Genomic DNA, 17,849 nt, shown 5'->3' on the forward strand with positions numbered 1-17,849 from the left:
TTTTTAAAAGCCACTTTTTATACTTAATCGGGTTATCTGTGCCTGATATTACAGATTAGTTGGTGATCTATAACATGTGTAACTAAAAAGTACACATCAAATGATTTCACTGCACTGTGTATTAAAAAATGCAAATCTTATTTCAAGTCTATTCCAACAATGACAAGCGCATTGCAAAACCTGAAGAGAATTTTGTGAAACATTAAATAATGTACCATACTTTAAACTTTGCGTATGAAGTTCTGGTTTGTCTCCCACATTGTAACCCTTATAAAAACAATAACCATTTATAATTTAGTTGATGACATTTCTGTTTTAACCTCTTCAAAGAAGCTGGTAAATAAACATGAAAAACAACATGTATGTATCATGGCTCCTATGGTTTATTCGCAATCAAAAATTGGAAACCATCCTACGTCCATGTTCATTCTTTAAAATGTTTTCTGTTCAAAAACTCTGCTTTTTTATGTGTTGAGTGCTTCCATGCTGATCTATTTTCATATGATTTCTGTAGCAGTTATAAACTACAATATGCACACATCCTATTTCATGCAACATTTTTTTTACTTCACTATTTTTCTGGAAAGCTGTGTGTTTCCCCAGGTTTTGTTAATTACTTGATGTATAACTTTTTTTCACTGCTCCTGTGTTTTATAAAGTGTCTGTTTTTCATCATTTTTCATATTTCATGAGTACACGTGCTTTTAACATCCTTTAGACTACGGTTTTCTTTTTCTTGTCGTGTTTTGGTCATTATTTGTTTGCGTCTCAGAGGGGCTGTGCTAAATCCAAAGAGCCAAATCTTGCACTGTAGATGTGCAGAGTCTGAATAAGGTTTTCATTCTGAGTTTTATAATCCCATTGCTTGTGTTTGCAATTAACATGTAAAATATTAACTAGATGACTAATCTGAGGAGTGATTTCACTGACCATACAGGCTAAAATTGTAGTTTTATAGAACAGATACCAGCATTAAACCCAGTCTGCCACTAAATCCAGCAGTTGCAGTTGCTAAGATACAGCTCCAGTGCTCCTCAATGTTGGGCAGAGTTTAGCAAACTCTCCAGTGGGAAAACTATGTTTGTAATTATTTTGTGACTAAAATGGTTAGAATACAATATTTCATAATGTTTGGGGGCTGCTAATTTGTAATGTACACATTTATGTGAGATGTAGAAGAAAAAAACAATTTTGTGTGTTAATACTTTGTTTTGTTGCAAAAAGAAAACCAAAAGTTGAGTTAGAAAACACCACATTACAATACTGATAAATTCTTATTCAGTGAACAAGCACTAGAATAAATTTGAAATGTAAGGGAATTTGCAAGTAACCGAATGCTCCTCTGTCTTATAAGGTCAAAGGTAAAATTAGGATGCAAATAATTGTTCTACCTGATCAGAGGGCAGTAAATAGCTCAAGCATCTGTTGCCTATTTCCATCTCTAAATTAGAAAAGTTTTGTTTGGAGACACCAAGTACCAGAAAATTTGAACTTCTGGAATACTCCTTAGTCTTTGTTTCTGTTATTACTATGCTATGTAATTTCCCCTGATTGATGGCTTAGGAGTGTATCATTGACTGGTGATTGGAGGGCTGACAATTGTAGGCTGACTTGACTTCAGCAGGGCTGACAGCTGAGGAAAGCAAATCAAATACTCTCAAACAGCAAAGTGAAAGCAGTAAATTGGCAGACAGATTTAGAATATATTCACGATGGCCGAGTTGTTTTTCTGCCTTCACACGTGTTTACAGTATGCAGGGTCAGAGTATCCCTTTGCTGATTGTGTTAAGTACTCTGTAATTAATTTTGAGAGTAATTCATGTGAGCTATAAATTGACAGAGATCAGAAAGACAATGATTTATGTTCTTAAGTCTTCATTACGCGTCACATCTCCAAGATAAAGCAGTTCTCCAATAAATCTATTTGATTAATAAGAATTTAATTAATGAGGGGAAGGAGACCATGTGATTTAATGTTGATAACACTGATGTTGTAAATAAGATAATGTGAATATATGTCTGTTTATTTAGGGCTTTGTTGCCGTCACTTGTTTAAATTGTGACAATTTCAAGGAAAAAAAAAGACTACATCTTGTAAATAGATCAAGCTCAGTAAGATTGTAGGAAGAGAGTCTGTGATTCACATGTTTAGATCTTCGATTTAAATCTGAACTGGGCCACAATAGCCAATAAAGATGTTTGGATGTAAACAGTGCCTTTGCAGCCCTGGCTGTATGTTGAGGGTCGTTCTTCAGATGGAAAGAACCCTTGCTTCTGTCTCAAATCTTTTGCAACTTCTCACAGGTTTTATCCAAGTTTGTCAAGTTTTTAACTATCTGAATGCAGCCTTGGTTAAAATAGCAGCACTACTGGCTATTTTGAAAACAAAAGTCTTCACCTATTTATCCGTTAGGCTCTCCTTTGGTGTGTCTCAGTGTCAAGGCAGCAATACATTGTACTAAATCTGACACATGAGGTGCCGAATCATATCTATTTTAGATATGATTCATTTATTAATCTAACATTTTCAATAAACAGTTGAACACAGACCTATCCATCTCTTTGCAGGTATGTTGCTCTAATGAATATTTTAATTTCTCTTAACTCTTGAACTGAGCTTTGCACTCTTCAGTGTTATTAAAATACAAGCAGAACCAGTTTTTGTTTAGTCATTCTCTTATTCCCCAACTCATTTGCATATAAATCCAAGTCCCCCTTCTCGCTGTCACTCCGGTTACCTGGCCAGTACCATTGCTCTTGTTGCCTTCAGAGGCCCCGTCTTCTTTCATATGATGAAATAATCCTAGTCTGTCTCTGCATTTGATTGACCACATGGTGTGCCCATCAAAATAAAGCCCCCTGTCTGCATTGATTCTCAGCAGAGCTCGGTGGGGGATGCTGAAGTTCACAGAGTCATCAACACCACAGCTGTAAAGTGTTAAAGATGGCTTTGGGTCAATTTGCCCTTCACTATTTCATACCCTGACATGCTATTATTTTTACCTCTTCCCTCTCATATTTCATACCAGTGTACTTAAAACCCTTGTGCATGAGTTTAATTGTGTTTATTTAGTAGATTAGTTTTATGAGTTATTAACAATATCTTAAAATATCAATGATTTGTTAAATTTACTTGTACAATGTTTTCTAAAACAGTTTGGACCACAACCAAAAAAACAGCGAGAGTCTAGTGGTAGCAGGAGAAACGGCTCATTTAACCAAAGGTTACACAGAAATCCTACAACTGCTAAAATATGACGCTACTCCATGTTTGTTTATATTCTGTGGAGAAGAAAGTTGCACTCATGAAGACTAGGCGTAAATTCAACCTGGGAGACTCTCTTCAGCCTTCCGGCATCATCAATTACCACGCCTCAGCCAATCAGGACCAGATTGTCTCTCTGCTCCAGCCAATCACCTTGCAAGAGCTCCTTCAAAAGGCCAATCAACCACGGATTCCCTAGCTGCAGCCGTGCTTCGACCCACCTCCTCCCCGTCTCCACCCTCATCCTGCCAGGCATCTTCCAGGCTCCCTGCAGGCTCCTTCCTCTCAAGGCTCCTTCCTCACTGGTGTGCTCCACCACCAGTGACTGGGCCCGGGGGAAGACGACCTTGACCTTTGTCCCGAGCCGATCAAGCTCCCAAGCTCACAGCAATTCTCATCTTACACGTCTTCTGCTGGTGACCGAGCATCAAATTCTCAGTCCAATAAAGCATCTAAATGCTTTGTTCTCTCTCCGTGTGAGTTTCTACAGATTGAAATATCTTCTTTGAAGGTTTTTGTGTCGTTTCCTTCAGCAGTTCTTGAGATGAGGTTCAGGTTCAGTTCAGGTTTTCCAATTAGTTTTGATCATCTGACACAATACAGTGTGAAAACGAGTTGAAATTGTAACAAATGGTGCAATTTTAGCCCCCAATCAAACTCAGTCTACCAGACTACCAGGTGGGAAAACACCCTAAAATACTCCAAGCCACCTATTACCCTAGTATGATATTTAATGGAATCGTGAAATAATTTCTATCCAGTCAGTTTCTTGTCTGGGTAGAAGGAGAGCTGGTGCCATTTTAAATAATTCATTTTCATAATTATTACAAATTATATTATAATAAATAGTGAACTGAGTTTTTTTTTATATATGGTAGACTCTGTATCAAAAAGAGTTGGATATGAAAAAACCAAAACTAAAAATGTCTGAGGTGAAGGAGTGAAGTTGCCAGCCCCAGTTTTAAGATACAAATGGGTTTTAAGGGAACATAAGAAGTAAAAATTGAGTCATCAACTCAGTCGGCAAAAGATTTGTTTAGAAATTTCCCAGGTGGATTTTTTAAGAACTCAATTTTCTTTCAGGGTTCAGCTTTGTCTCTCCCACCCCGTCTTATTTTGCACCAACAACAGTCTTCCCACACTGTGTTGATAACAGCTCCCAGAAATTACCCCTCAGAAAACACACCGTCCTCGATACAAGATTGCAGCACCCTCTATGTTCAAAGACAACCTTTCTGGGAGTCCTGGTTAGCAAGAGAAAAAAAAAAAGGAATGTGATTACAAGGTTATTCGCAGATTCATTGATACAGCTTAGTCAGTCTAACCTTGGATTTGCCTGAGTGTTAAGGTGGAAGCTCCGCAAGAGAGATGGCATTTCCTGTTTTTTTTTGTTTTTTGTTTTTTTTTTTGTTCCAGAGAACAAGAGAAACCATGCCTCCCACTGGTTAATAAGCACTGTGGAACAATGCAGTGTTTGTAACACAGCCTAAACCCAGAGAAAAGCTGAAGTAACTTCATCACATGCCCCAACATTTATCTGGTTTTCTGGGAGGGTTAAATTCACCATTTCAAAACTGACATGGAGGAGTGACATATGACAAGAAAATTTAGATTACACACTTTCCTTAGTTAAAAAAAAGGCACTGAAAAAGGCATTTTTTTTATTTTTTCAAACACGAAATTACAAATCTGACATGTTCTAAAAATAGCAGGCTAGTGATCTTCAATTGAGATAGATATTTTTTTGCTGTTAAGATATTCTGTTTATGTTTTCTCACATGTGTTATTAAGTCTGAAGTATCACAAAGATATGGGGCTGTGAGAGCTTCCCAGCATTCTAACCTGACAAGTGTTAAAGACACCGTACACATGGGAGACAGGCAAATGTTCTCAACCCTGACAGGTAGGAACTGTGCTGATATGTTTTTGAAGATCACTACAGTGAGAGTCATTCAGGGACACAGACTTCTTTTTAATCTAATAATAAAAATCTCTTAAGAAATAAGAAGCCAGTGTTGATTTATCTAGCTTATTTGCTTTGTCTTCTAGTTCTTGTATTAAATTAGAAGAAAAACATTTAAATCCTAATAAAACATGAGGTGTGTTATATGAAAGTATGCCTACCAATGGTATGTTAGTTATAGTTCTATTTTTAACATAACTAACAAGCTCTGCGATGGACTGGCGATCTGTCCAGGGTGCACCTCACCTCTCGCCCACTGACCGCTGGAGATGGGCACCAGCAGCCTTCAAAACCCCATGAGGGAGAAGCGTGTAGGATAATGGATGGATGGACAAACTGCAAGCTTTAATGGATTATTTTTCTGTTTTTATTAAATAAAACCACAAAAAGTAGTGTATATTTTTAAAAAAAAATGCAAATAATAGTTTATTTTATTTTACACAACTAAAATACAGATCGAAGATATTAAGAAAAACATTTAGTGTAGGAAAAAGCAAAAGTCCAATAGACTTATATAAAGCTTCCACCTAAACATTTTAAAAAGAAATAATCCAACAATAAAACCCTTCAGTCAGTGATTATAATTTATACAATAAAATCATATAAAAAAAGATGAAAACAAAAATGCATCAATAAAGTATAAATGTGAATTGAAAAATAATACGTAACAAAAACAAAAGTGAGAGTCACAGCTCCTTAAATAACTTTATACTCTTACCAAAGGCCTGCCTTTTACCAAATACAAAGTCATTCCCAAATTTAGCTCCCCTGTACCAGACAGAAAACTGACCTGGTTATTTATTTTACAAATGAAAAGACTAAATACTATGCTGCACATTTGTGTTCAACACTTGTACTCTAACACCTCTGAATTAAATCCACTGCAACCAGTTGCTCTGACAAACATTCATTTTCTATTATTATTTTTGTCCTATTTTAACTAGAAAAGAGCAAAAGTACTTTACAAGATAATAGCAGCTAGAGAAAGCGCTAAAATGCAACAAATGAATTAAAATTTTACAAATTATTAAAATGTCAAAAAACAATAGGCAAAACTATAACAACCCCAATGACATATCCAACAGTATAATCGAATAAATCCTCAATCAAAAGGACTCAAGAGGTTTGTTAGAGAGCCTTAGTGAACAAAAGCAGGATGAGGACAAAGGAACACAGCATAAATGTGTGCAGATATGCAACGTGAGGTATCCCAACCTTTAAATATCTAATGGAGCACTCTTTAAGGCATCACATGAAAATTTAAAGAGCAAGTCACAACTGCAGTACTACTGCCATAAGACCATTATATAAACTGACAAGTAGGGACATGAGAGGCCTAATCTACGAATCCGCCAAGTCACATTTAAAGTATGGCAAAAGTCGTGTACTGGACAGAGCGGCCTTGTAAAAAAGTTGCTCTGGTTATATGAGACCACAATTCATTTGTTGGGGGGCCTGCGTGTAGAACACTGTGCATCACTCTGAACACATCCCTTCCATGTAAAACTCGATGAGAACACGGATCGAGCTGAATCCAGACAAAGGCTGTGGTTCAGCCTACAGCAAGACAGTGAGTCTAAACATACAGCCACAGATACAGTGGAATGGTTTAGATCAAAGCATATTATCTGTAAGAATGGACCTTCTGTAAATCTACTTAGACCGGACCATTTGTAAATCCAATTCTGAGAATCTATACCAGGGCTTTTCACTGCGCCCTTGACATTGCTGTTTACTGGTGCTATAAAATCTGTCTGAATTTGAGCTATCAGAGTGGGCAAAAATCTCCATCTGCAGATCTGCAGAGAAACAAACCTCAAAAGACTTAAAACTGTTAGTGATGAACCAGTAGTATCCACGTACTATTACTTAAGGGTTCGAATACAAATGAACATCACACTTCAGTTTTTTTATTTGCAAAAAAATGTGAAAACCATAAATCATTTCATGCATATATTGTGCCAAGATAGTATACATATTAGTTCCAAATGTCCTACCTTCATCCTTGTTAAAACTGATGCAGGCCTTTTACGGCTCTCTTGGGGTACAAACATAAAAACTAAGGACACTACAAAGTGACTATGCATAAACAACGCATGTTCGTAAAATTCTGTCCCCACCAAGTGTTTCTTTTTTGATTGTATTTCATTACAATCACAGAGACACTTCTGTCAGGGCAAGACATTAGCTTTGAGGATATAAGAGCAGCCCCGCAACGAGAAAAGGCCCTTTGAGTTTAACAATTAATAAACAAATCACATATCAATAGGATCTCTTTTTCCACAATCAACCATTTAGAATCATTTGAAAATCTCAGCCAAAATGTGTTTCTTTAAATAAAACAGTAGTGTATATCCCAATAAATTATTAGGTTGATGTACTTCTGTTTGATCTAGGGATCCAAGCTATATCTGTCCGCCCCCGACAAGGACAAAACGTCCCAGGCACATACCTCAGGAGTCTAGTAAGCCTCACCAAAATGACCTCTCTTGATATAAGATAATGCTTTAAATTAGCTGGCTTTCAAGATGAAACTTTTATTAAGAGACATTTCCTATGAAAGATTAAATGACTAAAACCATGTAAAAATATCATTAGATCAAAGGAAGTGCTGTAGTTTGATGAAAGCTAAAACTGTCAGCTGTGGATGAGCCAACAGAGAGGGAAGATAGTGAAACTATTGCCAAAATAAAAAATAAAAAAACTCAAGCAGAAGCATATTTCTCAAAGGAGTAGTGTGAGATATCAGTAGTCGGTGGATGAAGTTTCAAGTATTTTTGTCAAAAAGAAAGAAATAGTGGAAAAATAATGTTCTGAATTAGACTGAAAGCACCTGGTGCCGACACTCACAACCGTCAAATGGAAACAGCTAAATGTAAATGTGGAAGAAAAAAAAAAAAAAAGAACATTTAACATTTTTAAAACTGGTTTTTAAAACATTTTACCATTTGGCGCCTAATAATCCTCACCATTCCAACACCCTAAGCTACGAGAAGCTACAGTGAAAGCTAGCAAGCAGGCTTGGAGTTTAATGCCTCAGACCCACCTACTTTATATAATGACTTAGTACCAAAATCATGTTATAATAATCTTATATGGTATAGTAAGTCTACAACAGTGCATTGTTTCCTAAAAGCCTTGTAATTTAGAGTGTTGTCCTAAAATATTTCTAGTTCAGTTAAAAAAAAGGTTGCTTCATAACGAAGACTTATTTCAACCCCCTCATCTTTAAAATATATTATTTCCATCAATATCAGAATATATGTTTTGTTCAAATGTATTGAGAGGTACCTAAATCTTAAAAATCAAATAGAGTACATAAAAAAGTTTAATAATAAATAAAATATTTAACAAAAATTGCTTCACTTTCTCATAATACTATCATCTCTTTTTCCTTTGCAAAGAAAATGTTCCATTACAATTTCACATGTATGAGAACATGAGCTAAAGGGCAAATCTCCAACACTATCCTGTACATCAGAATTTCCTTTCCTGCAGTATCAAATATCAAGCAAATTAGTTCACAGATATCTGATCTTGATGATTATCGATTTAAGAAATGATTGCATTGTTCTCTTCAAGTTTGTAATTTTATAATGATACTATTAAGCTACTATGCATGCATGTGAGTAGCTTCAAAAAATACAGCTAACCCTAAAACATCAATAGACATCTGAGTAGAGCAGTGGTCTCTGTTTATTACAGTATCACTGTCTAAAGACATGATTGATTATTTCTCAGCTTTAGCCGCTGCTTCTGACACCAAATCACATTTTAAAAAAGGTCATAATTCTCAGCAGAAATCTCCCGTTTTTAAAGAGTCCTCTGATCAATTCAGGTTGTAATGAGCTGAATCATTTAGTATCTCAGGGCACTTTCCATTAAAAGCAGTTCTACACAACATGCTTCATTATATTAAGTTCAATAATATTCACTCAATGAGTAATCTCGCTCCACTTTTGTGGCTCATGGCTGGTGCTCGGTGCTATATTTTTCTTCTGATTGAGGGGCTACAAGAGAAAGTCTCCTAGTAACGGGGCGTCATGTCATAAAAATATTACATTACATACCACAATGCCACACAAATAATGGGCTTCAACAGAGTTTTGCAAACAAAGTACATCTTCTTGCCTTACCCATTTCATCCTCTTCCATTTATATGACTAACCGCAAGATTGTTTTTGAAAAAAGTTGACAATTTTTGCACATTTAGTTGCATCTGTTTCCAGAGCTTTCTTCTTATTAATTCTAGCCTTCTCCACGCCGCCATTGCTCTTTACACTTTCCATCTTTTAACCACTGTTGACCAAGACAGACGTGTTACATCAAGATGCGTCTTTGGAAACAAAAACAAAGAAAAAAAAAAAGGGTTCTGTCAGCAGAGCCGGATGTAGTTCAGGGACTATGGTTATGGCAGGCAATATTAACATAAAATTGGCTTCACCACACTTACTTTGTAATTACAAAACATCAATTACAAATAGTCAGATAAAACTGAGTTTATGGTAAAACGGCCTGCCATACAGTGGAAGTTGCTTTCATGAAAAAAAACGGGAGAAACTGGCCCCTGGTGGCCCAAAGGTCACACCCGCCCACTGGGAAATGTCCTGGTCCTCCCGATTAGCTTGATCCAGCAGCAGTTTGCAGGAGTCTGTACAACATCCCTAACTACAGGAACCCATCCCCAGATAATTTGATAACCCCTCCATCTAGCTGACAACCTCAACATCTTATGCAGGTTTCAAAATCAGCCATCCACATGCCCCCACCCACACAAAAGGTCTAACTGCATCCCCCACCAACAACTCTGCAACCCCCTCTCCTCTCTCCTCTGATTCCCTCCCTGCACCGAAAATCTCTTAGGAAGATTTCAATAACCTTTTTCAGCATCAGAAGACCAAGGAGGGATCTAAGACGTGATTGTGTGTCTCCCTCCTGCCTGAGAGTCTGCACTGACCAACTGGCCCCATACAAACTTCACCGTCAGGTTGGTGTTACATGGTGCTATTTACAAAACCAACAGCCACATAGACAATTTCTTCTTCCCGGCTGTCTCTCTGATGAACAAAACGAACATCTTATCCAGCCACCCGGGGATGAAAAAGATGTTCATTGTTCAGTGTGAATATTAATATTGTTGAGTTTCTCTGGTGAGAATAACTGTGGGGATTTTAAAAGTTGGTTAAACAGAATTATTTTACTCTACACCACATTGTCACACACTTTTTGTAACACAATTTTTGTAACATACCATGTCTTCTAAAACTTTTTTGATAAACAGTAGAAATCAATGCTGCTTGCTCTATTATTGCACCCAAGCGTCCACAATTCTCCATTATTTTCATTCCAATAAAAACAACCTTTGGAATGAAATAAAATAATCCTTCACATCCTCATCCATGCCGAGCGAATAATTAGTAGGCTTGTCATCACTACAGTGTAAAGCAACACTTCTCAGATCCACACAAATTACATGTTCAGTACTGGTCGTAAACAAAATTATTATTTTATTATATCATAACATTCTGATGTATGCTGAATAGACAAGGAGACAAAAAATGAATGGAGCTCATTCAGAGGGGAACATACTGTATTCAGTAAAATCTTACTCTGTCATTGCTGAACTTTTTTTTTTCCTTTGAGAATAATGAAAGAAAAAATAGAAAGAAAATGAAACAAGATTTGAGCAACCAAATATTGTGACAGACCATAAGCAATGTTCCTGAGATGTTATGCTTCACAAAAAAAAAAATCTGCAAGATGATACAAACCTAGAAACCTACCCAATGCTCCAGACACCCAGACAGAAAGCCGTGATGTACACTCTGTATTGAGATCCAACAAATGAAACATTAGTCTGAGTCTAAATTAAGGAGGAATAAATAAAGAACTAAGCATTGTTTCAATCAATTAAACGAAGCTCTTTGTTGTGTCCCAACAGAGATTATAGATGTGAAAGCAGTCACATGTGTGTCCACATCCTCTTTTTCCAAAACTGCAAGCTTAAAGAAACAGAGCTACTTGAAGAGACTTGATATATACGTAAAGAAACATTTCAGCAGTCGGTTGCAACAGATGGCAGGCATCACTGAGCTTGGATCTGCGAGAGATTATTTTCTGTTAAAAGGGAGTATTTTCTTTCCACTATCCCCAAATGCTTGCTTAGGACGACGGATCACTGCCAAATCAGTGATTTAATTCAATTGACTTCCTTATATAATATGTAGCCTCTTTTATACCTGACATACATTTCTTTGTTTTTGACTTTGACCAAGTTGTTTTATGTCCTCCTTCATTCTTTTGCCTATTACACAATAATTAGTTGAGTTTCTCTGTTTCTTTGTATTGGGGAAAAAAAGTCAGTCTTGTTTTTATCAAACTTTCACTCTCAGATATGTGATGACTCAGCTGTTTCTTGCTAAACCCTCTGCTTGTAGCCAAAACTACATTTAGAATCGTATGACAAATGACCATGCTCTGTTCACTTTCCCAGAGACTGCACTGTCTGCTCAACACAATGTAAACTTTCTGTCTCAGTCTAGTATGACATCTCATCTTTCCCTTTCTCCTTCCTCTGCCGTATAATGGCTTCAGCTTTCCATTGTCCTGTCGACTGTGTTTTGCTGTCTATCTGTCTAAGTGACAACGTCTTCCCTTAGACACTGTCATTGGCAATTATGGCAGGAGATAAACTCTGCAGACACAGCTGGAGCTAGCCTCCAACACACCGTGCCAAGGTCAAGCACTAAAGGACGGGCAATAGAAATGGGCCACTTGAGGAACGTAAAGTTAAGTGCTCTCATATCACTATTTGTCCCATTAAAGTTTTTAATTTTGCTGAACACCACTCCTCATAATGTAGCCTTTGATAAATATCCCTTTTATTGTCAAATTTCTGTCTAATCTGTCCTTTAGTATCTATAATACCAATGTTGAAAAAGTTTTATGTAGGTTCAGGTGAGGAGCTGTAATCAGTTTCATGCCAGTGTCTGTGATTAAGGACATTTGGCTCAGGACTGTGTCAAAGACTTTGCTTTACAATGCTGGGTCCTCTGTCAGAGAGCTCTAACTCTGCCTACAGCTGACAGATAAAGTGAGCTGGTAGTAAATAATGAGAAGCACTTGAAGACCTTGGAGGTGGCCCCTGAACTAATTTAACATCCTTTTTAAATGAAATTGTAATCCACAGCAGCTTTTTTCTGCTTTGCAAAAATGCCATGCTCTGTGCCTGATTTACTTTAGGGCAAAAGGTTCAACATAAAGGTTGTTGGTCAGTGCTGCAACTTGTCCAGTTCATACAGCAGAAGCAAAACAAGAAATAAGACCCTCTTGTCCCTCTTTGATTTATTGGAAGAACTTAACATATTAAATATTTATGGGATGCGGCTTTTTTTTTTTTTCAATAACTACAAAAATGTCTCTGTCATCAATCTTTGTCTTTTACCAGGCACATGCTCACTTTCACTTTACAGCAATGAGGAACGTGGACATATAGATTTCCATCTGAAATCAGTGGAAGAGAAGTAGAAATCAATAACCAGATTTGTTTCAGGCAGCCTGAGAATATAGCTTGACTGGCACCAGCCAGACTTTCCACAAGCAAGAAACAAGCTTAAAGCACAAACATAATCAGATTCTTTCTGTTGAGCTCACAACATGTGGATATTTCTCAAGACTTCCCTCTAACCTGCAACGCTATGAGTGAAATATTTAGCCTGATCTATCAAAATACATAGCAATGTCCCCACTGAGGAACAATAAAGGTGATTTCTATTTTTACAACACAATTTGACAACAAATTGCATTCCTTGAGTATGCAGAAAAAAGTAAACAGTTGAATCTAGTCTGAGTTTAGTTAGGTCTACATCTAATCCAATCTGTCCTTTCAGATTCAAATTCCAATCCAGTTACAGTGCCTCATATATTATTGGAACATAAAAGTGAAAAGATGCATGGGTTTCAAAAATGTATCGACACTAAATATAAATAATTAATAAAAGTAGCTTATACAGCTACTTGGCTTTGGTATAACACATAAACTCCTGAAAAAATGCATTGAAAGATATGGTCCAGGATGGGATTTGATCCCAGGACCTTCTTGCTGTAAAGCGATACTGCCAGTTTATCCAAAATCAAAGATAATGATCACAGAACTATCTGAGGTTCTTTAATGTTCCCCAGTTGGATTACCTCACAGCTTTACTTCATAAGCCTGAGACAAACTATTTCCATGCCTCGCCACAAAGCAGTCCACCAGTTTTCTATACACAACCTATTATCAACCTCTGATACACCCAAATGCAAAGCCATTCAAGTATGACTGCCTCATGCTGAAAGTCAGAGATGTACAGAGTGAAAAGGAATGATGAGAGACCCGTACCCTGTGGTGTTCATGTGCATCTGATGGTCAGACACACAACCCTTCAGTCTAACAAACTGTATTCTGACAGGTAATCATTTATCCAGATCCATCTGTAGGCTTCTTACAAAGTAAAACATACTAAATTATGTTAAATGTGTAAGAGAATTCTTGGAACAATGTTTTTAGTTGCTCCCAAGAATAGACAGAAGTGCAAGACAAATAGATATCTGCTGGCCCTTTGTCGCGATGTTAAATGGTAAATGGATTGAAATGATAGAGCAGTTCTTCAGTCATCCCAACCACCCAAAAGGTTTTTACATACAGACCTAAGGAATATGGGGGAAAGGAGGAAACCTGAACCAAGCCTACAACTTCCCTACTACAAAGACTACTCATTTTCTGAACAGCAATCCTACAAGTGCTATATTTCAAGATTCATTAGATTTCAAGATTGGAAACGTTAAGTTTTTAACATCTGCATTAAAATGTTTGCATGTGCAGGAGACATATTTTATTACACCTATGTTCCACAAATTACTAATTGAAATGATGTTAGAGTTAAAATTTGATTCAGTAGTGTTAAGCTGATTTTTGCATTTGTTTACATTTCACTTCACAATTTATAATTCTTACACCTCTCAAATCAGGGACAGATCGCACATTGATAACACACTGAGGTGTCAGTGCCTTGATCGGTAGTTGAACCGCCTTAGATCATCCAAAGTTTAAGAAACATAAGTTGAATTTAGAACACTGATTGAAAGAAGTCTAAAGGCCAAAGGTTTTGTATGTTTGTTTTTCTGTGCATTTAACTTTAAAAAAATCTAAAAAATCAAAGCCTGGTAGAAAAATACTTAACTCCATAAGTGATGTGGAAATTTAGAGATAAAGGAATGTTATTTAAGTATGAATAAATGAAAAAATACTCTCATGTTCAGCAATCCAGATATAGAAGGTTGAATGGAAAATCTTGTCTGGAAATTCAAACATATTTCCAGTCAGTTTTCTTTTTACCCCCCATAAATACCAGATTGTGCATAATTCCTGTCTGGACCATGAGAGCCGGCATCTTCCCCCAGCTGTCTGCCTCTTATATTGTCAGAATTGTCCCAAATATAAACATAAACTCTGTAAAATTTAAGTTAATTAATCAACAATATTACATAACAGTGGACCGGTCTGTACAAAAATATTACACAGTGAAATTAGGGTTGTAATTATTCAGGTATCAAAGCAAAAGCTGCCTCAAATTTATCCACAGGTGCAATGATAAGCTACAGGAGGATTTGTGGTGAATTGCCTTAAGTCAGATGTTTAATAAGCTTAAATGTAGTTCATACCAGTGGGCCACTTCCTAAAATTATCTTAACGTTGTCCCATTTCTGCCTCCTCCAGTTGTAAAATAGAGAAAATATGCCATAATTGCTTTTACATGGCTTCACCTTGTAATAACAATGGAAGAGCAGATGGTGTAGTTTGTATTCAGCTTGTGTCTCAGGTAAAATGAGGGCAAATGGCTATATGACATTTTATGATAACACACTGAAATAATATGAATCAGAAAAATGCTTCTTGAAATTTTGACAAATATACAAAGTGGAACATTTTTGTGAATGTTTAATGTTTGGTACATTTTTAACAACAAATAAGCTAAAAAAAACTCATAAGTAACCCAATACTTTCAAACTTGTGGAAAAACCTTGCATCCTTTATTTGTAGCTGCTGGAAGAAACTCAATTTGCTGTCAGAAACCTCGCTGGCCTTAGATCACTTATGATGCAACGGATGCTGGCATGTAACAGAGTTGGTGTGGCGTTATTATGCATAACAGACAGGTCAAAGTCATGTGAGAGAAGCAGAAAATGCACCGCTGAGCTCTCAGGTGTCCCATGGGGGCACAACAATAGGACAGTTAATGTTAGTACCCCAAGCCACCTGCCGCGAGCGACGCAACAAGCACCGCACCAAATCCCTCCTCTAATGAAGTTTGACATACCTATGATGACAGCTGCCATGACAGCATTGAACAAGGATACAGTAGAAGGAGAAGAGAACGAAAATTCCCTCTAAGGTAGCACACCTGTGCACCGCAGCCAAGGTGAGAGGGAGAGTGTGATGGAAGTGCTGGTGATTTCCAAGCCGACAGGTGATACATCATTCAGCAGAGGGTCCGCAGAGGCATACTCTCAGCAGAATAATGACAGGTGTGATGACAGTCACACATCTGAATAATTGTGTGGCATTAATGTATGAACGTTGAGTGGACCTTGACCTGATGTAGTTCATACTGTGCAGATTGAGGTCAAAATCGTCCCCCAGACAACAGACTGGTAGAGATCTGAGTGTCTTTGTGTGCATTCTTGCACTTAAGCATGTGGAGGTGTAGCTAATTTGAACAAGGGTTTCTGTCTTTACAGGTTTTCAGTTGCGCTGTTAAATTGACTGTAATTAATTGGCAGAATCTGCTTCGTTCATCTCCGCTCTCATTTCACTCGTAAATGAGTACCTCTGTTGCTGTCGTGGAACTGTCCCATGGGCGTGACACATTTGACTTTCGATCTGATTTTGTTGTCATTTTTCTGATGTAACATTTGACTCGGTAATTATGAGCATATCTGCATAATTATAGTTGATATGAAAAGTTCATTAAAAATTGTTCTGGTTTCCCATTTGTTTAGGTGTGTGTTTGCTTAATTATCTGCCATTATCATTTCCTCATATTGTGTTAGTCAAAATGACTATGCTGAATAGTCATTCCATCTATGTTTATATTTACAAACTTAAATGTTACACTACTTCTCAAAATCTGTCAATTGTATACATTTCTTTATCATCCTTACCAGAAAATGCCTCCCAGATTGAACAATTTCTTGAAGGTGAAACTCAGCCTTCACTTACAGTTGTGCACAGCTTGACTCAAAATGTGTTTGTTCTGAATGAATCTGAACTTTGCTTTTACACGATGCTGTGAATAAATTAGAACTGCAAATAGTGGTAAAATTATGAAGTATGGTATGGTCATACTGAAAATATGATGAAGCCATTTGACTGTCGCACATAAACATGAAAACACTTTGATTGTGAGGAGTAATCTATCCATTCTGAACAGGTGGCACGTTTTCTCATGTTAACCATGTTTTCCAGTTTGTACCGTTTTAAAAAATACAGCAAAAGCTGTTGTGCAAATTGTAATAGCGATGTGAGAAATTCTTCAACCCGACAGAAAAACTAAAACCAAAAATCCTCAAAGTTTGCAGAACTTTTCCACATTGAGTCACGTATTTTAAATAAACAGGCTAACTCATTTGTAAGTAATTTTTAAAGCAGGACAGAAACGGATAAAAGTTATTGATTAAAGAGTACATCTAAAGTTGATCTTACCAATTGACTAACAATTAATTGATAAGCATCCATTTTCTTAAAAAAAGAACAAAAAAAACATTTCTCTTGTTTCAGAGGGTTGGTCATCGTTCCATAACATTTCCATCAGCTGTGGCGGGCTATCCAGTAAAGTGGCTGGTGATTGAGCCGTCTGATTGAACTGAGTGTCATTAATCAGGTTGAAATATAAGCTGGTAATTTTCTTCACCTACAGAAAAGACCGATAAGAAAAAAAACATTTAAACATAAAACCAGTGCATCTTTGCATTGTATTCAAAATGAACCCACTGGATCCACTGACAATGTTCAAATTTGTATAGATTAAGCAAGAATTAAATCTGAAATGCACAACCAATATGTCCTCAAGCTATTTAGCTCCATCGCCTCATGTTGCATCAATAGCACTCAGCCATAAAGGGGAGAAACATTGCTACTAATAAGTTTTTTAAATGTTGAAACAGTCCGTTCACAGCCTGGTACAAAACTTTGCATAATATTAAGCTTGTCAGGTTCAAAGGGAAACAAATATGAAGATGTTTATATCAACTGTAATATAACATTCTTACTCCTGCTTTTAGTTTTAGTGGTGTGTGAAATTGGACAGGAGAGTGAAACACTGTTGATTCGATGGCTATGTGTCTTTTTTGAATTAAACTTCCATTGCTGTTCTTAGCAAAAATATATTCCTTGTCATGAACATGTAAGCATCTGTGCAAAGCTGACAATTGCAAGAAAGAATAAATAGTCTCTATCTAGTAAATCCCAAGTTTTCTGTGTTACAAACACAGACTAAGCTAAACCTAGACTTCTACAGCTTACCTGCAAGTCCTACATGCTTCTGTTGCTCACTAGAATATAGAATAGGGAGCTGTGGTTAT

The sequence above is a fragment of the Poecilia formosa genome, unplaced genomic scaffold (assembly GCF_000485575.1).
Source record: "Poecilia formosa unplaced genomic scaffold, Poecilia_formosa-5.1.2 Scaffold15, whole genome shotgun sequence".
Classification (NCBI taxonomy): domain Eukaryota; kingdom Metazoa; phylum Chordata; class Actinopteri; order Cyprinodontiformes; family Poeciliidae; genus Poecilia; species Poecilia formosa.